Below are 19,986 nucleotides of genomic sequence, written 5' to 3' on the forward strand. Positions count from 1 at the left end.
CCCCCTTCCCCAGGGCCGGGCGGGGCGGCGGGGGGCGGGGCTCAGGTGTGCTTCCCTGTCCTCAGGCAATCCTGTTCCTCAGGTGGGGGAAGCAGCAGGCACCTGCTGAGGAAGGGCGCTGCCCTGCAGATGTGGGTGGGGGGTGGGTGCTTGCTGCGACCCTGGGGCGGCCTGGCCCCCGCCTACCCCCTGCCCTCCTGGGTGACCTACTGCCTGCCCTCTGGACGCGAGCAGGTGGTCACCGCCGGCACCTGTGGTTGGGTCGGTGCCCTGGGTCCCACGGTGGCAGAGAACAGCTTCCTTGGCTTCTTCCACCTTCCTGGGAAATGGCCTCAATTTTCTGGAAAAGGGCAGGAGGATCAGGTTCTCGGAACATTCCTGCTTCTCCTCCGCACAGTTGCCTGTGGAGGCCGGGGCCCCTGTGGTGGGCACTGGCCGAGGCGGGCGGTTCCGTAATCCCAGCCCCGGAGCCCAGCCCTGGTCAGCCCCTGCAGGGGTGCTCCTTGCAGTGCTCCTTGCAGTGGCTCCGGTGGCCCTGCCTGCCCTCTCCTGCCTGTCCTCTGCCTCCTGGACCTCGGCCCCCACTCAGAGGCAGGTCAGGAGGGCGGTGAGGGCCCTGGGGGCCTCCCCAGGCTGTCATGCTGTCCGTGGCGTCCCTGGGCTGCTCGGTCCCGAGACCCAGCTCCCTTGGGTGCCCTGGGGCGGATTGGCCGCCTGCCACCCCTCTTCCTCCCTTCTGCGGCTGTGCCTTTTCTCTGTGTGGCCTCCCTGGCCAAGCCGTGACCAGCAGGGAAGGACTGGAGGTGAGGGCAGGAGGCGACTGGGGCCTTGCCACTTCTGGGCAGTGGCTTCCCGGGCCCCAGGAACGTGTGACCAAGGAGGCTGAGTGGCTGTGGATTCATTTGGTGTCAGGAAAAGCAGACGCCCTGTCTCTTTTCTGCACGCAGCAGTCCCTCGGTTCCCCCTTCCCTCCAGTGGTGCTCTTCGTATGTCTCTGCGGGTTGTCCTGGGTCTGGACGGCCACCGGGGGTCTCATGGAGCCCTGGGTTGGAAGGCGTTTCAGGGGCCGCAGTACCTTTCCCCCGAGCCCTTTGTGCAAACACTGTCCCGGGAGGGGGTGTCCATGGCTCCCTCATGATTCCCCAGGAAGACTGGGGCCCCTGTCTCTGCATCTGGCTGCTCTGGGGTTGCACCGACGTCTGTCACACGATGGCATGGTGCTCACGGGCTGCGTGTGCGTTGTCTGACATTGTACCTCGCACGGGGCCACAGGGACCAGACACCCAGCAAACGGGTGTCCCTTCCTCTGGCTGCTGCCCCCCAGCCTCTCGCCGGCCTGGGCCCTGGGCAGTGACTGGGCTTCCGTCGTCCCGCCTGTGTGCTTTAAGGAACGCACAGTCCACCCGTGGGCCCGTGTGCTTGAAGCGCCGGCGGGTTCCCCAAGGGTCTCCCACAGACCCCTCTCACATGCTCTCCTACCCCTTACCCCCACTTTCAGATCACAAGGGGCTGCCCCAGCTCCTTACGTGCACACAGAGGTGCTGCAATTTCCAGAAGAATCCTGGGGCCCAAAGAACCTGCCCATGACCCTGCTGGCCGTTTCCTGGCCTCCCTGGCCCCTTCTCTCCACAGGCATAGCTCCTGGGAACCCCTGCTCTTCCCCATCAGAGGGGAAGGCCTCCCCACCACCTCAGTGACCCCAGGACAGCTTTGTTCCCTCTGCCTCAGCAGCTCTTCCCACCTCCAGTGGGGTCAGCAGATTCTCCTTCGCCGGTTGGGCCCTGGGCTCCAGGCCACATGATCTGAAGCCCCAGCGCAGCTACCCAAGTATCTGTTCTGTTGCGACCTGCGACCTTGTTCTCTTAAGACAAGGCCTGAAGGTTTTTCTCATTTGCCCCAGAGTTACCTAAAGGGCTGCGGGGCGGTGGGCAGCCCCACCACCCGGAGGGGCAGGGCGCAATCGGTCATCGCTTCCTCAAGGGAGCGAGCGTCATGAAAAATTTCTGATTTTCACATGGTCACAAAACAAAATGAAACCATAATTGCTTCATACCAGATACCACTGATCTTGTGGATGATTATCTTCTATTGCATGAAAAATATTTGACAGCGCCTCCAGGGGTAAAACTAGAGCATGTGCTGGGGGGGGGGGGGCACCGATGGGTGCCCGCTGTCACGGGATGGCCCAGACACATGCCTGCCTGCCCTTTTCCCCACCTACCCCGTTCCCTCCACGCTGAGACTCATTGGAAGTTGTTTCTTGTGCTCGCTTCAGCAGCACATAGACTAAAATTGGAATGATACAGAGAAGATCCGCGTGGCCCCAGCACAAGGCTGACACGCAAATTCACCAAGCGTTCCATATTAAAAAAAAAAAAAAAAAAAAGTCACAACTGTTTTTTTCTTTAAAATCTGTTGAGAAGGTGCAGAATTTTGCCTTCCAAGCGTGGATGCTCGATTCAGGTTCCTCTAAATTCGTTCGTTAAATAAATTCCTTAAACCTACTCCATGCCAGGCACCAGGCACCATGCACGGTGGTGGTCCGTGAGGACCCAACAGTGAACAGGACAGACCTGTTCTCTGCTCCGACCCTGTTTGATGTCAGTTCAGACCCCAAATCTGCCATTTACCGTGTACCCACGGGCAGATCGTTTAATCTTTCGGAGCTTTGGTGCTTTCATCTATCAAGTGAGGTTGGGAATTCCTGCCTCACTGCATTTGCCTGGCGTGTAGTAGGTGCTCAATAAATGGCTAGTCTTGTTCCGGACTCTCGGGTGTCCTCTTTCTTCTCACGTGGAAATTGCCTGGGAAGCTACTGAACTGTTGGCTCTGGAGTCAGCTGGCTGCCTGAGTTTTCGAGGCCCTTGGAAGGATTCGGGGGAGTTGGCCCACTGGCTCCGGGTCCGTGCCAGGCCGTGGGCCCTGCTGAGTGACCCAGAGTTGGAGCCGTCGCTATGTCCTGTTCTAATTTCTGTTTCTCGGTGTGCTTTGTAATTGGGCCACTCTTTCAGTCGGCTAGAGCAGTTAACGACCTTGAGAAATGATCCCAGCCCTGAATATAGAATCCTGCTCTTTTGAAGTCACCCACTTTCTTTGTGGGTCTAAACGTGTTTGTATTTTCCCTCGTGGGCATGCCTTCCCTTCCGCTTTGATGCCGCCTCGGTAACAACAGGGCTCGGAATTATTAATTCCTACTGCGCAGTGAGGTGCAGTTTTATTACACAGAAAGGGGGAAAATATAATTGCTGTCTCGAGTAATCATTTTCTGAAGGCTGCGAGCATAACCTTTCATTAATATTTCATTTGCGGCCGGGGCGGGTAACTGGAATAGGCCTAAAAATATTGTTGTTCCCCGTGCATGGAGAGATCACGCGCTGGGGGCCGCGGAGCCAGTGTGGGCTCTTCAGTTGTTCGCGGTTATTTCTAAAATTAAAAATGTTTAACCCATTAGCCTGTCAGAAAGTGGAGGAGAGGCTTCTAGAGACACAGCTCTCGCTGAGTGGGGTGAAGGTGCAAGTCCCAGACAGAAGCCATCTCAGCCCCTCCCCGGGGTGAGCCATGCCTCCTGCCCCTGCAGTGGATTTGGGGCACGGGGTCTGGGGGCGCCAGTGGCTCGCTGGTCAGAGCCGAGCTCCCGGGTCATGTGTGACGGGCGCTGTGTGGCCGTCCGTTTGCAGGTTGTTGGCTGTGAGGATGTGGTGGGAAGTGCCGTGGTCTTTGGTGTGGAGTGAGGCCCTTGAAGTGTTTGAAGTGTCTCCAGGGAGAGGGCCAAAGGTTGATCCCGGATTTCTGGACTGAGACCCCTGGAGACCATGCGTGCTCTTGGGGTGGGGGAAGGGGGCAGGTCGAGGGTGTGCAGGATCATCGCAGAGCCTTTGGTGACTTCCAGCCATTCTGGATTCTGGGCAGCTTCCTTCCCAGTCCTGGGGAGTCCGGCTGGTTGGGGACACAGGTCTGGCTCCCAGGGGGTGACTAAAGGCCCCGCTTTTCAAATCCTCACGCTCTTTCAGACATGAGCTCATCTGACCTTGAGAACAGCCCCCTGAGAACAGCCCCCGGACACCCGCAAGAACGTGGTGACATCAACCTTTACCCCACTGGCTGGTCAGCTTGACCTCATGGGATCCCCTGACAACCCCGGAGGAGAGAGGTGCTCCCTTACAGAGGAGGAAGCTGGGCCTTTCGGCTACAGGCATTGATTCCCAGAGTCACCTGGCCATAGGTGAGCTGGGATTAGTCTGCGGCCCGGCTTGGTGTAGACGCCCGTGGATCCTGGCAGGGCCGTTGGGCTGCTGAGCGTTCGGGGACCGCAGCAGGCCGATGGGTGGCCTGCAGCCTTGTGCCCTCTTGCCTGCCAGGCCTCCTTTCCTGTCTGTATATGTGCGGGGGTCCTGACTCCTGACCCACGCGTGTCCACGTGAAGGGGAGGATCACAGAACTGTATAAGCACCATTGGGATTTTTAAGAACACCCTTGGGCAACCCCAGAGTGGCTTGTTTCTGTGTTCTTGGGCTCACCGTATTTTCCTGGAAAAATAAATTCAAACAAACAAACACGGGGCCGTAGGTTCATGGCCATATATTGTTAGTGACAAAAGAGGGTTGTCCCAGTTATTAATCATCTCGGGACTTCTAGACATGCTCACATTTGTGCCCAAAGATGCAGCATTGTTAGGGGTCCTCTGTCTCCGAGAGGAAGCCCACGGGGTTGGTAAGCCCTGAGACGGGGTTGGCAACCTTCGGGGAGGCTGGAGGGGAAGGAGGATTTTGAGGAGCAGCCATGAGAGTCAGTGTTTCCTTTTCTCTGGACCCAGAGCAGGGAGGAAGGTGGCAGGACAGACGCTGATGACAGCCCCTGGGTGCCAGGCGTTCTCTGTTGACCTCGTTGACCTGCTGGCTGGGCATCCCGTTCTACACACGAGGAGACGGAAGCCCTGGAGACCCATCAACAGCCAGGTGCCAGGTGAGTGCACAGGGCAGGATTTGAGGCCGGGTGCTGTCCTCGCCAGCCCAGGGAGAGCCGCCCCAGCAGAACAGAGTGGTGGCTCCGGCCTCTCCTCCCGCCGGACGCTTCCCCCTTCCCCCTTTGCTCCTTGCCTCTGTGCCTCTGCTCCCGCCAGATCCAAACCCGCTAGTAAAACCACTTCTAAAGAGGTTTAAACAGTGACTGCATGTTGCTTACAAAAAGCTTGAGTTGCCTTCCCTGATCCCGTGCCCCGGGAGTGACCATGACTAACGACCCGGTGTGTGGAGCGCCAGACTTTGTTTCTAGGCACATGGGAACCTTTAAAGATCGATGTAGATGTGTTACTAAAAGCCAGCGATTGGAAGAACCTGCAGCGAAATAGTCTGAGTAGGGATCCACTTAGATCTGTGATCCAGCCGCCGATAGAATTATCATTGGTCTGTTAGCAAAAGAAGCGTCCGTGTCCAGCCCCGGGAGCTGCTTACTACATCCCATTGAATACAAAAAGTGAAGGACAAATTGCACACATCGTGTATGTGGACACACTCCATTTCCGTGGCTGCTTCGCTTGGATGCACGTCCGGCACCGGCAGGCCCTGCAGACACAGCCCAGAATCCCCTGTGTGGCTTTTCGGTGGTGGCCTGGCCTGCATGTCCCTGGCCTTAGCTGCCTGTGACATCGGGATGTCTCCGGAGAGCCATGGCCACCCCAGAGGAAGTTACTGGTGGCCATGTGAAGGGGAAGTCCTGCGGTAAGTGCTCCAGCCGGGCTGGGGGAGGGGCAGAGGGCAGGGGGACACCGTGAGGACCCCAGACTTGACCGAAGCCTTTCTGGGGGGCAGCGCCTCAGAACTCTGACGATTACACCGAGTCACTTGGTCTTTGTACAGACAGAAATGCAGGCCCAGAGAGGGAAAGCGATGTGTCCGAGGTCGCACAGCAGGTTGCGGTGGGGCTGAGCAGGCTCCCCACGGGTACTCTGGGTGTGACTGGAGCCTGTGCCGGGTGGGGGCGGACTGGGGCTGTAGCGGCCTTCCCAGGGCCTTGTTTTCTCCTTGGGTAAGCTGGGTGGCAGTGCCCAGGTCTGTGTCCAGCCCCACTCATCTCTCCTTCCCCTCTTCCTTCCCCTCCTTCTGCCTGCCACGCCCTCCACTCCGCCTATGTACCCTCTTGCCAGAGCTGAGGGACTTGGAGCAACTTGATGAAAACCCTGCTTGAGGATCTGGTTTGATGCATTCTCCTTGGAAGCCTTGGACGTTCCTGGTATGTGCTGTGTGCACGTGTGTGCATCCACGTGTGGTGTGTGTGGTGCATGCGCATGGGTGGTGCATGTGCTGTGTGCATGTGTGTGTGTACATGTATGTGTACGGGTACAGTGTGGGTGGTGTGCACCTGTGTGTGCATGTGGTGCACACATGAGTGTGGGTGGTGCATTGTGTGAGTGTGCACATATATATGTGCATGTATGGTGTGCTTGGTGCGTGCCTGTGTGGTGTGTGTGTGCAATTGTGTAAGTAAGCACATATATGTGTGCACGTATAGCGTGGGTGGTACATGCCAGTGTGTGATGTTTGCGTGCATGCGTGCACTTGTGTGAGTGTGTGCATATATGTGTGCACGTATGGCGTGGGGGTGGCACATGCCTGTGTGTGGTGTGTGTGGTGCACGCATGCATGTAGTGTGTGAGCATTGGTGTGAGTGTGCACATATGTGGGAGCATGTACGGCCTGGGTGGTGCATGCCTGTGTGTGGTGTGTGTGGTGCACGCACGGGTGTGGTATGCGTGCTGTGAGCGTTGGTGTGAGTGTGCATGTGTACGTGTGCACACGGGTGCTATGTGTTGGAGCAGACCAAGGGAGATTCCTGGCCATGCAGGTGTTTGGGGTGACCCGGGAGCGGGGGCAGCGGGGCTGCACGAACCCCGAACCCCGCTCTGCAGGCTGCCGGCGGGAGGCGTGTCTCCGCCCAGCCGCTCGCCCCCAGCAGAGCCGGGCCTCGGGTGGAGGGAGGCGAGCTCTCAGAAATAGTAAACCACTGTTTTCTTGCCGGCTGTTTGCCCTCATTAATTCAGGTAGCAATTACCCATTCTGAATATTTGGCGACTAATTAGTTTTCCCTGTGGAGAAGGCAGAGCGAGGACGGTTTGGCTCCGACCCGATCCGCTTTCTCCGGTTCCCGAGGAGGGGGCGCGGGGGCCCGAGGAGGAGGCAGAGGCAGAGGGCGAGGGAAACCTGCCCGACGCCTGGGATGCGCCTGGGATGCCCCTTCCGCCGCCGCCGGGCCTTCGCTGCGAGTCTCGAGCACGATAAAAATAACCCACCCGATTTTGGTTTTGCTGTCGCTTTCATGTCGTCTGGCCCGTTTCCCCTGTGGGTGCCGCTCCTGGCAGTTTGCCTGCCGACGCAGGGCTGGTGTCGGAGCAAAAGTTCGAGGCTGCTCGCTGGGCTGCTGTCACCCCCTTTGGAGGTCGTGGCCTCTGAATCTGCCAGGCGACCAGGGACCCTGAGTGCAGGGACAGGGAGAGTCTTGGGGGGGGGCGGTGGCCGGCCAGGGGGTGCACAGTTCGGGGGGGGCAGGTTGGAGAGGCAGCCAGGGGTCCTGTGTGCCTGCGCTCGCCGTGAGTGGACTTGGGGAGTGGTGAGTGGTTCTTGACCCCGAAGCCCATTTATCGACCTCATGCCGTGATCCACCTTTTGGGCTCTTGAGCCTTTCACTCCTGGGGGAGTGGCCGTCAGGGCCTCAGGGCCGTTGCTGTTCCTTGGGGCACCTCTTGGAAGGGGGTCCAGGAGACGGGTGGCTTTGTCACTCAAGTCTGAGCAGCCTGTGGAACTGGGGCACCTGTGGGGCATGAGTCTGTTTTGGGGGGAGTGGTAAATAGGTAAATCAAACAAATACGGCCATACCTTTTTGGGGGACTGGGGCCAGCGGGGCCCAGGCCCGGATCTGTGGGGGTGGACACAGTGGGGCTGGACACCGATCTGGGGCACTGCCGCCCAGCTTACCAGAGCGGGGCAGTTGGGGGGCGTCCTCTGAACCCCTTGCATGCTTGCTGCCCGCAGGGACACACATGGAGCCATGAGATCCCGCCTCTGCCCAGCGCCCTTGTGGTGTGTGTCCCTGCAGGGCGCTCTCCCTCCGCCTCTCATTTCAAATAAAAATTTCCAACTGGGGTTGGAGGGCCTCCTGGCCACCTTCTTCCTGCAGCCGTGTTGGGGGGCCTGGTCCTGGCTCGGCCCGCCTGCCACCGGACTTCCTCGTCCCCTGCGGCCACCTCGGGCGGGTATCGCACAGGGCGGCTGCACCCCACACCCGCACAGCTGCTGAGGGCTCCTCCAGCTTTACCGGCCCTGACCGCGCTGCACGTGCCTGTCTGTCTGTCTGACACAGCTGGGCCAGCCCTGCTGATGCAGGAATTTGGCTCCGCTTGCTCGTGCTCTTGCACTGCTGCCCCACAACTCACTGTAGCTCAAGGCCACGGACCTGGTCTTCTGGTGTCTGGGGTTTCCCCGGAGCGCCAAGGCTCGTGCTCTGTGCTCGGGGGTGGCCGGTGCCCGGCGACATATTCGAGCTGGTTTCCCCAAACTGTGGTTCCCGTTCAGAGAGGCTCAGGGAAGGTGCCAGGGCCTTGGAGTCGGGCCCGGGTCCAGTCCCGGTTCTTCCAGTTAGATGTGACCTTGGGCAGCTTACGTAATCGGTGTGAGCACCGCTTCCCTCAGGACGCCTGCGTCTTTGGTGTGTGCCGCCCGCACAGTTGGTGTCAGAAGGAGCCAGACACTCAGGGGGCCCGGGGGGTGGCCACCCTGGCACAGATCCGTGCAGCCTGGACAAGTGGCCTTGGGGTCTTCCTTTGATTCCCCAGGAGCCTGTGGGGACAGGCATTGCTCCTGCCTCCCTGGAGCCAAGAGGGATCCCCCAGGCTGGAGTGGGAGTGCCCTGTGGGAAGAGACCCCCTTTCAGCTGAGGTCAGGTTCACTCCAGCTGGGCTCCGGGTGACCCGAGGGGGCAGCGTTCCAATAAGCTCCCACACTCACCGAATTTCTAGGCCGGGACTTGAGGCGGCTTTGGGACCCGGCCCAGCTGCCCTGATGGCTCCAGATGGGTTTCCTCTGTGGTGTGAAGCTTCATACACAATCCCTTCAGCTGTCTTGGGAAATGCAAAAACACCAGGTGCAGGGCTGTGGGCTCGAGTTTCCATTTACATTACCTGAGGCTTTTCTGTCCAGCCCACCCCCTACTCGGCCCCCCTCCTGCAGCCAGGTCGTCACTGTGCCCAGATCACAACCATCTGAGGAATGTTCCAGCCAGCTCGGCGGGGCTGCTCACTGCGGGCCGATGCATCTTCCGCGGGGACCTTTGACCCCAGAAGGCCGGGTGATAGGGCAGCTTTGCCGGCAGGGCACCGGGGTCCAGATCCCTCTCATTACCTGGGTGGCCTTGGGACAGTCCTCTGAGCACGGAGACTGCCTGTCATGCTTCCTTGGAGGTGGGTGAGGATGAGGTAAGCTGAGGAACACAGCGGGTCTGGCACCGTGCTTGCTAAGTGACAGCTGCTTGTAAGAACAGCAGGCGCCCTGGCAGGCGTCCTCCCCCCTGCTCCGCGGAGCGCTTGCAGGTATCACCTCATCTAGATGGCGCAGCAGTCTTACGGCGGAGAAAGCGTGATGACCCCATTTTACTAATGGGGAAACTGAGGCACGGAAGAGTGAAGTAACGAGCCCAAGGTCACAGAGCTGGCGAGAGGCAGAAGCCCGTATCTGTACCCAGGCAGTCGGACTCCACGGCCTGTGCTGTCCCATTTCTCATTCTGTGCGGGATGTCACCCCCCCTTGCAGGCTGCTGGGGGTCCATGCTGTGGCCCAGGGCTCTCAGCAGCTCCTGTCTCGTGAAGTCCCCTGTGGGTGGTAGGCGGCTGGCGTGACCTGCCCCAGGACCCCTGGGTAGCTGGAGCCCCTCGGCAGCCCGGGAAGGGCAGCTCCAGATCCTGCGGCCCCGTCAGCTGACGGGCTGGCACCAGGGCGAGTGTGGGCTCACAGCCAGGTGAAGCTGCTGCGCTTCCAGCTCTGACGTTTATAACTGGGGACCTTGCTTTTGTCACTGGTAGGAGTAAGGCAAAGTGTGGCTTCTATTATGATGGATGCTATTCTTGAAAAACTTTTTAAAGACTTTATGTTTTAGAGCAGTTTTAGGTTCACAGTAAAATTAGGAAGAAGGTACAGAAACTTCCCCCATACGTCCTGCCCCCACGCACGTACGGTCTCCCCCACTGGAGTGGGACGTTCGTTAAACGGTTGACGGACCGACAGTGACGCACGGCGAGCATTATCAGCCAGAGTCCACGTCGGCGTCCAGGTCCGCTCTTAGCGTTGTACGTCCCGTGGGCTTGGAGGCATAAGGGCGTGTGTCCTTCATTGTCATGCCCCCCGGAGTAGCTTCCCGGCCCTAGAAGGCCTCTGTGCCTATTCATCCCTCCCCTCTCCCCCCAGCCCCCGCAACCACGGGTCTTCTCACTGAATCCAGTTTTACCGTTTCCAGAATGTCACGTAGTTGGAATCTTGCAGCGAGTGGTCTTGCCAGATTGGATTAGTTCACCTAGAGATGCGCATTTAAGGTTTCTCCAAGTCTTCTCACCGCTTATGGCTCATTTCTTTCTTTTTTTTTTTTTAATTTTTTTAATTTTATTTATTTTTATTTTTATTTTTATTTTGGCTCATTTCTTTTTAGTGCTACTGTTCCATTGTCTGGGTGGTTCACAGGTGATTTACCTGCTCACCCGCTGAAGGACAGCTTCAGTGCTTCTGCGCCTGGGCAATTAGGAATAAAGCTGCTCTACGCATCCGTGTGCAGGTTTTCGTGTGGATGCAAGTCCTCAACTCCTTCGGGAGCGTGACTGCTGGATCGTAGGGTCACAGCGTGTTTAGTTTTGTAAGGAATCACCCAGTTGTCTTCCAAAGGGGCCGCACCGCTCTGCATTCCCACCAGCGGTGAGCAAGCGTCCCTGCGGCTCCCCGTCCTCGCCGACGCTTGGCGTTGTCAGCGCTCTGGGTTTGGGCCACGCTCGGACGTGTGTGGGGGGATCTCATCGTGGCTTTACTGGGTGTCTGCTTTCAGTTTTAGCCTCACCTAGATCCCCCTGCTGTGTCTTTCTCGGCTTTGTTTGTTCAACAAACCTCAACAAACCTTTCTGGAGGAACCTGTCCTTCTAAGTGTGGGGGTTAATGAGCATGACTCAGTGCTTGCTCAGAAGCTGCGCTTGTGTGCATGCGTGTTACACGCGTGATCTGTAATTAAAGGATGTAGGAGGGAAATGGCTCCGAAAAAGGACTCTGGCAGAGGTACCGGGAGACGCTGGGGGCACACATCCCTGTGGCATTTGGCTGCTCCTCGAGGGGCCAGGCAGGTACCCTTCCTGCCTGTTCTCGCTTGTTCTCGGCCCAGTAAAGGACCCAAGCCAGGGTGGACACTCGGGAAATGTTCGTTGTATGAACAAGAGGGGATCAAAGAAGGGTTCCCAGAGGAGGTGGCATTTAAGCCGAGGCTTAGTTCCTGTGTGATGAGGGAGGGAAGACGGGGAATGCCAGGCGCCGGGCTCAGAGACATGGAAATGCACACAGCTTGCAAACTGGAATCAAGCAAGAGGTCCGGTTGGGCTTTGTTTTGTCACAGGCTGTGTGTTTGGGGCAAGCGAGTTCCTGGAGGGAAGTAATAAAGATCCATCTGTTTGTTCAATAAACATTTACTTGCCATCTACCCTGTCTGAGGCTCAGTGAAGGCTAACATGAGGCTGGTGGGGGAGCCAGTCAGGCCCCCGTGATGTCCTGGGTGCCGGGGTGGGACTCTGCAAGGACGGGGTGGAGGGGGGTGGCATGAGGCCAGGGTCAGAAGATAGGGTGCCCTGCGGCTGTGGCTTCACGGGGGAGCAGGTGTCGGAGAGGGAGGGGCAGGTGGAGCCAGGAAGCTGCTAACGCTCGGGTCTCGGGGTGCAGGAGCCTTGGGGTGGGCGCCCTGGGAGGGCCCTGGTCACGGAGGGCATGGGATGTTTTCACGGCAGCGATGCTCGTGTTGCACGAGCTGGGAGTCGCCTGGTAAAAGTGCAGATCCCTGGCTTCATCCTCAGTGGAGAACACAGAGATGGTGACTCCGCGGGGCCCAGGAATGTGCATTTTCCTTTCGTGGGCGCGTCTTTGCCACCCCAGCAAATCCGGATGCTGCTGGCCCTTCGACGTAGCAGAACTGCCTCTCCCTGGGCCCGGGAGCCTCGGGAGCTGGAAACCTGCTCAGGTCCCTAACCTTGCTGCTTCTGCGGGAGCCCGTTCTCTGCTGGCCCTGGGCAGACAGGGTCCCGGGGCAGGGCCGGGGGGCACATGGGCGGGGATGTCCCCTCGGGGCCTCACCTCCCTCCTTGCTCAGGTGACTGCGCGGCAGCTCATCGTTCCCTTGTCTCCCTCCGTGTTCGAGAAGCACCTTCGATGGCCTGGAAGGTGTGAAGCAGATGAACGTGACGCGCATTAGTGGGAGAGACAGGCGGGCCCACAAAGGAGGGGATGAGGCGAGTGAAGAGCAAGGACGCTCAGGTACCGGGGCTGTCGCTCCAGCCTGTTTGGTTCCGGGAGGGGCTTCTGGCTGCGCCGTGGGCCTGCGGAGGATCAGCGTCTAAGCGGCCAGCGCCCCTTCGGCTGCCAAGAGCCTCCCATCTCTACGGGAGCTAACGCCACCGACTCCGCACCCGATTTCTTTAATGAAATGCTGGGCTTCCTAGCAGGCGTGCGCTGTCGGGCGAGGTGTCTGGGTGCACGGCCCGCATCGCGGGGGGGGGTGCCAGTGAATGCGGGGTCCCATGGGTGCTGGCTAAGCCGGCCCTGTGTGCAGCAGGTGGAGGCCGGGCCAGGCCTCGGTCAGCGGGAGGCGGCCTCCCCACCCTCGGGGGCCTCCCGGGAGCCAAGGGGGATGGTGCGGCCCGTCTTTAGGGCGTTGGGTAGGAGGGGAAACAACCGTGGTTACGTGTGCTTCCTGCTCCTCCGGGGACAGGGTTGGAGAAGCCTGAAAAGCCCCGGCCTCCGGTCGGTCGGAGTGATCTCCAGCGGGGGTCTGTCCCCGCGCCCGGCCTGGTCTGCGATGCTGGTGGCGGAGAAGGCTGGCGGGAGCACCGCCCGCGGAGAAGGTACAGCGCACAGCGGGCAGCGGGCCCCGCTCCCCTCCAGGGAGGGCGGGTCCACGCGGGCTTGTTATCTGCCCCAACCCCGGGGTTCTGACGTCTGTGCTCATTTTTTGATTCTGGAATAGGGTGGTTGCTTCTCTTCTCCCCAGGGACCTTTCCTTTCTCCCCGTCTTGACCTTCTCAGGAACACCGGTCAGATGCAGCGTCTGCTCCGTGCGTGTGTGGCCGCGACTTCCTCTAAATAGTAATTATTAAGCAAAACCGAAGGGAAGTCTTCTGTGGGGATATTTGCCACCCGAACAATCATCCACTGGGGTTGTAAAGCGCTCTGTGCCCAGGTCCTTAGATCGCTCCTAGCACGACGGGCCTGAGAGCTGGGCCTGGGCCACCATGGTGGCTTCTCTCCCGGGACACAGTCTTCGGCCTCTTGCCTCTACCCTCCCTCCCACGACGGCTTTTCCAGCCCATTCATGTTGGTTCCTGCCGCAGGGTCTGGAGTACACCCGCCCCCTGCCCCCGGCCCTTGGCAGCTGGTGGCTGGTGAGGTCCTCTGGTTGGAGGCAGGGGCGTGCACTTGGGTATGTAGCCCAGGGCTTACCATCTGGGTGGTGTGTGTGTGTGGGACCCGCGAGGCTTCTGGAGGCCAGGCAGGAGCACAGCGGGCAGTGGGCCCCACTCAGAAGGGCCCCAGGGCACAGCGTGTGGCCTCAGGAAGGGCCCCAGGGCGCGACGTGTGGCCTCAGGAAGGGTGCAGAAGCCACTTGGCAGTGCCGTATCCTCTCCCTCTTGTCCAGCCCAGGGCTTTGGGCAAGCCGGGTGTCCAGGGGGTGAAGACTGGAGCTGGTTTCCAGGCCCGGAATCTACACGTTGTGTGGCCTGCAAGAAGTGGGGGCCAGTGGGCTTGCTTGGGTGGCAGGAGCCAGGGGTCAGGGGTGAATTGGCAGCAGTCCCAGGGAAGGGTGGTGGGAGTTAGCTCCTCCCCCGTGGGGTGCATCTGGCCTTACAGCCTCAGGTGACAGGTGCTTGGAGGGAGTGGTCAGCGGGGATCTAGGCTGGGACAAATCTCTCTCCCCTCCCCCCCTCCCTCCCTCCTCCCTTTCTTCACTTACTCATCACCTGTGCTGTGTCTCATGCCTCGTGTCGCGGGCCCTGGGGAGATGGTGAATGTGGCACGGCCCCGCCCTCAGGTGGTCTCCGGCCTCTGACTGCTTGAGGTAGGAGGGTCTGTAAACACCAGGTAAGGCCAGGCCCCAGAGTTTCCAGCAGCCCACGTGCCTCAGGAAACGAGGAATAGGGGTGTTTCTGTAGCACCTTCCAATGAAGAATGAGAACACAGTTGACGCCTCACAGCGGCACAGGCTGCAAATGAGAGGTGCACCACGGGTGCTTACGCATGTCCCCTCCTCTGGGTCCTGCCTCAGTCCCAAGGGGGCAGCGCAGGTACTGCCAGCCCTTGGTGGATCAGGACCCAGGATGGGGAGAGGAAGCGACAGCGCCAGCCTGCACAGAACCTCCTAGAGGATCTGTAGGAGAGAGGACTCTGGGTGTCAGGGGGCCTTTATTCAGTGCTGTCTGAAGGATGAGCCCCAAGTAGATGGATTCGGTTAACTCTACAAAATCATCTTCTTTATAGGCCGAAGATGGTCAAATATGGCTTCATAGGACCCGCCTGATGTTCGAAGGGCACGTAAAAAGAACTTATCTTATATTTTAGAATATACTGGTTGCCTCACTGTGGCCGAGACTGTCCCTCCAAGGACGCCTGTGCCATGGTGATTCTCAAAGTGTAACCCGAGGATCCATTTGGGGTGGGGTGGGGGTGGGGGGGGGCAGCCGCTTGACAGTCACTGTCGGAAGGCAAGCCCCTCGTTCCCTGGGGTTAGAGATGTCCTGTGACTTGTTAGTTCACTAGCCACGAGGGTACTCAGCCTCCGTTCCAGCCTGTGTGTTATTCTTTAGTATCTTCTGGGATAAGCAGTGTTTACCGTCTGCTACAAGATAGAGTTCCTGTTGGCTCTGTATTAGCCGGGGTTCTTCAGAGAAGCAGAACCGATGAGGGGGGGGTGTGTGCGTCTAATACGTGTATGTCATATATGTATTTCGTATATATGTATATATGTGAGTGAGCAAGCGAGAGATTTTAAGGAACTGGCTCACATGATTAAGAAAACTAGCAAGTCCAAAATCTGTGAGGTGGGCCATCAGCCTGGAGACCCCAAGGAAGAGCTGATGCTGCATTTGAAATCCAAAGGCCCTCTTTGGCCAGTTTCCCTCTGGTCTGGGGGAACGGACGTTCGTCTTCGTTCTCCTCAGCCCTTCAACGGGTCAGATGAGACCCACCGCCATTAGGGAGGGCAATCTGCTTACTGAAAATCCACCAGTTTCAATGTTAATCTCATCTGTAAACATCCTCATAGGAGCTTCCAGAATAATGTTTGGCCACATATCTGTGGGCCCAGCCAAACTGACACACGGACAATTTATCACAGGTCCTAAAGTTACATCTTTCCAATATCCAGAAGTTTCTTGGTTCTGGAAGGCTCATGTAGTCAGTATACGCAAGGTAGGTACTAGACCCCATGGGGCGACAGAAATGCCTGAGACTTCATGAGCAAGCCTGAATTCTTTCTACCAGTTAATTACCATCCGTGCCCATCTTGGACAGTACAAGCGTCACGTGATTTATAACATAGATCACATCTCAGAGTCTTCTTTGCTGCAAGCCTTTTTTTTTTTTTTTTAATCAAGCCCACCCTCCCTCCCTCTTTCCTTCCTTCCTTCCTTCCTTCCTTTAGTCAATATTTATTGGGCATCTAGCATATTCCAGGCACTAGGCCAGGTGCTGGGCGATCGGGACTGAAGACATTCTGCTATCAAGAGTGACTCAGAGGGGCTCCTGGTGTAGAGCCATTCTCCTAAAGCTTACAGCCCAGCTCGGGAGCCCATTCTCTAAGGCTTCCGTAGCAACACGAGACCTTAACATGCAGCCTGCGGTCGTCCTGGGTCGTCCTGGGGGCAACCTGCATCCTTTTTACAGCACATCTTTCCTTCTTTTTTTTTTTTTTTTAATGTATTTTTTTTATTATTATTTATTTACGATAGTCACAGAGAGAGAGAGAGAGAGAGAGAGAGAGAGAGAGGCAGAGACACAGGCAGAGGGAGAAGCAGGCTCCATGCACCGGGAGCCCGATGTGGGATTCGATCCCGGGTCTCCAGGATCGCGCCCTGGGCCAAAGGCAGGCGCCAAACCGCTGTGCCACCCAGGGATCCCCCCACATCTTTCCTTCTAAACAGAGGGGCCTTGTCTATTTTCAAGGACCAGCAGCCTCACTGGGCAGCTGGTGGGAAATGCAGACTCTCAGGCCACTCGCCTACCCAGTGATCCCTGCGTTTGCTGTGCATGAAAGTCTCACACCAGCTTCCCTAGTCCTCATTTCCCTCAAGGACACCAGAAAGTTCCACATAAAATCTGGGAGACTCGAGGGCCTAGCCAGCGGACTGGCCTGCTTGGGAAGGTTTTCACCAGTGCAAGAGGTCGAACTTGATTCCGAAACCGAGCAGGGGAGGCCTCGGGGTGGCCTCTTCTCGGGCTCGGAGAGAGGCAGGCCGAGGCTCCCTCCAAGGAGGAGAGCCTGCCTCCCTGCACCTGCGCTGTCCTCTCGGGGGAACTTGGGCAAGATGCTTCACTCCTCCAAGGTAGTTTTCTAGTCTATAAAATGGGGATGATGATAAAAATAAAAAAAAATTCCTCCTTTCTGAGTTGCTGGGAAAATTTGCAGATCCACAGGGTGTGGATGGCGTGTTGAGATCTACCAGGTGTGGCTGGTGATGTCACCGCGGCAGCAGGCTGCACGGGCTGGGGGGCGGGGGTGGCTGGAGCCCGGCTCCTCATCGCTGAGGGGCGGGGGGGGGGGGGGCGCCTGCTGCATAGGTTGGCCCGAGGATTAAGAGGCGCTGCATGCACGACGCCGGGGTGACAGCTGTTGTGTTCATAACAACTGGCTTGTGTAACCGCCCTGCGTGCGACGACGGCAGTACGCGTGACTTCGGGGAGGCCGCGCTACCTGACTCATCCAAGGACAGGTGGGGGCAGGTCGGGGAAGAGGCCACTTTGGGCTGCGGCAGTGCCTTCCAGATTGTTCACGGAGGCACCGTTTATCCCAGGGCACTGCGGCCTGGATTCCTGAGCGGATCCGTAAGAAGCGCAGAAGTTAACATGACATGTTGCTAAGTAGATTTCTTTTAAAAGGTGTTCTCTCTCGGAGGTAATGACAGATGTGAGTGTTGCCATGGTGACCGGCTGTCTGTTTAGAAGCGCCCGCACAATGGCTCGGACGGGGCTTGCCTGCGATTCACGGGTGTGGGAGGGAAGCGAGGCCCCTCTTGGGCAATTTCCGCGAGGAGTCCTCTCCTGCCGGGGTCCGGGTTCCAGAGCTGAGTTTGTGTTGTCCCTCGGGTGACGGGGTGAGATGCGGAGGCCGTGGCACGTATTTAAAAGGACAGAATTCTCTGCGCAGCACACGCACGTCGAAAGTCGGAGGTCTTTTGAAGAGTTGAAGGTGATTAAAAATAATCCCGCCACGAGGAGCAGGGCCACGAGGTCGCCTCAACAGCACGAGGGTCCCCCGAGAACCTGCGGTGCCCTGGGGGGCCCGTGGAGTGGAGGCTGGGCGCTAAGATGTGCACATGGGTGAGCCCCGTGCCCTGCGCCCTCGGAGGTCGGGGCCGGCCGGGCTCCAGGCTTCAAGTGCGGTGGGGACGGCTGGGCCCGCGGGGCCGGGGTGAGGCGAGGGCGTGTAGCAGGCTCTTGGGGGTGAGCGGGGCTCCAGCACAGTCCACTCCTACAGCTGCCGATCATTTCATCGTTCGCAAACACACCACAGTTTATTCGGGGGACCTGTCTACGAGGCTCACCTAGGCCGCGTCCGGACCGTCCCAGTTAGGAGCAGGGTTGCAGGGACTGTGTGCACTGCTGCCCCTTGACCAGCTGAAGTAGGAGATGGATGAGTGTAGGCAGCGTTGTTTTTGTAAGAAAAGCAGACCGCCTCGTGCCGCGCCTCACTTGGATATGTCTGGGGTGTGTCTGGGGTCGTGGGGGCCTGACTACCCCACCCTCTCCTACAAATGGTCCTGCAGAGCTTGTCTGCAGGTTCTAGCAGGGGAGCGCAGCTCCCGGCGTACCCTTGACTCCAGAATGGGGAAGGTCATCCTCTCCCCCTGAGCAGCTTTGGGCGGGACGCACCTGAAGCGGTGAACGGGGCAGGGGACCCAGGCCGGTCGGCGAGGCAGTGGGGTGACAGATGTTGCAGCTGGAGCACCCCCACACCCTGTTCTAGAGCAGGGTATCCCTGCCTCTCCTCGTCTGCTCGGCCCTGGCCTGCCAGTGCGACACCTTGAGCAGATGCGTGTCCTCCTCTTGGCGTTTCACGGCCTCTGTACGTGTTCTTTGATTTCTCTGTATTTCATCTCTTTTGAATGAGAAAGAAAATGTCCCTGCTTGTGAGAACAGAAGGAACCAAGTCTCAGGGCGGTGCTGCTCATTTCTTGGTGAACCGGGCAATGGCGTCTCATTGCTGCCCAGCGAGGTGTCCGTCGTGGATTTTAACCAGGCCCAGCCGTCAGCCGTCACTGAGATTGTCCCACCAGCTTTCTTCTCAGGCGCCAGCTCTGTTGCTCATCCTCTACAGCTTCTGTCCTCTGTTCCCAGCACAGCCCAGTAGGCAGCCATGCTCTCCAGAAGCCAGGCAGGCCTCGCTCTTCTTCTCCCACTGGATCTCCTGATCACAGGTGCGAAGATCCACTGGCAGAGGATGGAGACACTCTCTGAAGCCAGCCGTGCCCCAGGGGTGGGATTTCCTGCCCGATATTCAGGACTCCTGGTGTTGGAAATAAGCACATGGCACCTGCGAGGGGCTGCCTTGCACCTTTCCTGTGACGGTTTCTAGCAGGGACGGGGAAGGAGAGGAGATGACCCTCTGTGGATACCTATGAGGACACGGATCCTGGCCTAGGTAGCCTCACACCTGCTAACAACAGGCTCTGACCTCAGATCGGGACTGCCTGGTCACACCGTGCCACAGGCTTGCCAGCTGGCTTGCATGAGGGCCAGTCGACTGTATATAATCCCACAGATGAGGACCTAGAGGCACCACCCAGCTACAGCGTGTCACCAAGCGCACAACACGGCTTGGACAGAGTTGATTTGGATGACAGCTGTGTGAAAGGCCCCACAGCGGTCTGCATGTCGGCAGTGGGCACATTCTCACCGTCGGGGGCGGGGGCAGGAGTGCTGGCTCTGCAGGCTCAGACGACAAGTCCCAAATCCCCTCTCTCTGGGGCAGGCTCCCATTAACCACGCTCACGGCACCGGTGCCTGCGCGGGATGTCAGCTTCTTATGTTACAGGGAGAACTCCATCTGTCGAGGGGTCCGGAGAGCTGAGTGCTCTGCTTACCCTATTCTGTGTGGGGAAATCTACCTGGCGAACTTCTTAATCCAACGGTTGCCTGGTGACTGTGGAATCAGAGCCGGGGAGCAGATCTGAATGCTTAGTGACATTAGGCTTCAGTGCGTTTCTCTCCCCGATCTCTGTTGCGAGGGGCATCTGCCAAGGGGACTGGAGAGTTAAAACCCGTTTGTTTATTTATCCATGAAAGACACACAGAGAGAGGCAGAGACACAGGCAGAGGGAGAAGCAGGTTCCCTGCGGGGAGCCCGATGTGGGACTTGACCCCAGGACCCTGGGATCACGACCTGAGTCGAAGGCAGACGCTCAACCACTGAGCCACCCCGGCGCCCCTAGAGACTGTCTTGACTTTCTCCCTATTTCACTTGTGTTCATGGCTGGTCTGATCTCCAGGCCAATGG

The 19,986-nt window shown here is 58.4% G+C and overlaps 1 long non-coding RNA gene and 1 other non-coding gene across 2 annotated transcripts in view; both read left to right on the forward strand.

The window, feature by feature from the left end:
- Positions 1-2,262: 2,262 nt before the first annotated feature.
- Positions 2,263-2,369, forward strand: LOC112927794 (U6 spliceosomal RNA). The gene has a single exon (XR_003236632.1). It is a non-coding gene; the product is annotated as a U6 spliceosomal RNA (small nuclear RNA).
- Positions 2,370-6,142: 3,773 nt separating this feature from the next.
- The window catches only part of LOC140600037 (uncharacterized), a 29,809-nt gene continuing 15,965 nt past the window's right edge, over positions 6,143-19,986 (forward strand). Inside the window, exon 1 of the long non-coding RNA XR_012003250.1 lies at positions 6,143-6,228. This is a non-coding gene — a long non-coding RNA (uncharacterized lncRNA). The remainder of the gene's footprint in view (positions 6,229-19,986) is intronic.

Source organism: Vulpes vulpes, chromosome 8, assembly GCF_048418805.1.
Source record: "Vulpes vulpes isolate BD-2025 chromosome 8, VulVul3, whole genome shotgun sequence".
In the NCBI taxonomy this organism is placed as follows: Eukaryota; Metazoa; Chordata; class Mammalia; order Carnivora; family Canidae; genus Vulpes; species Vulpes vulpes.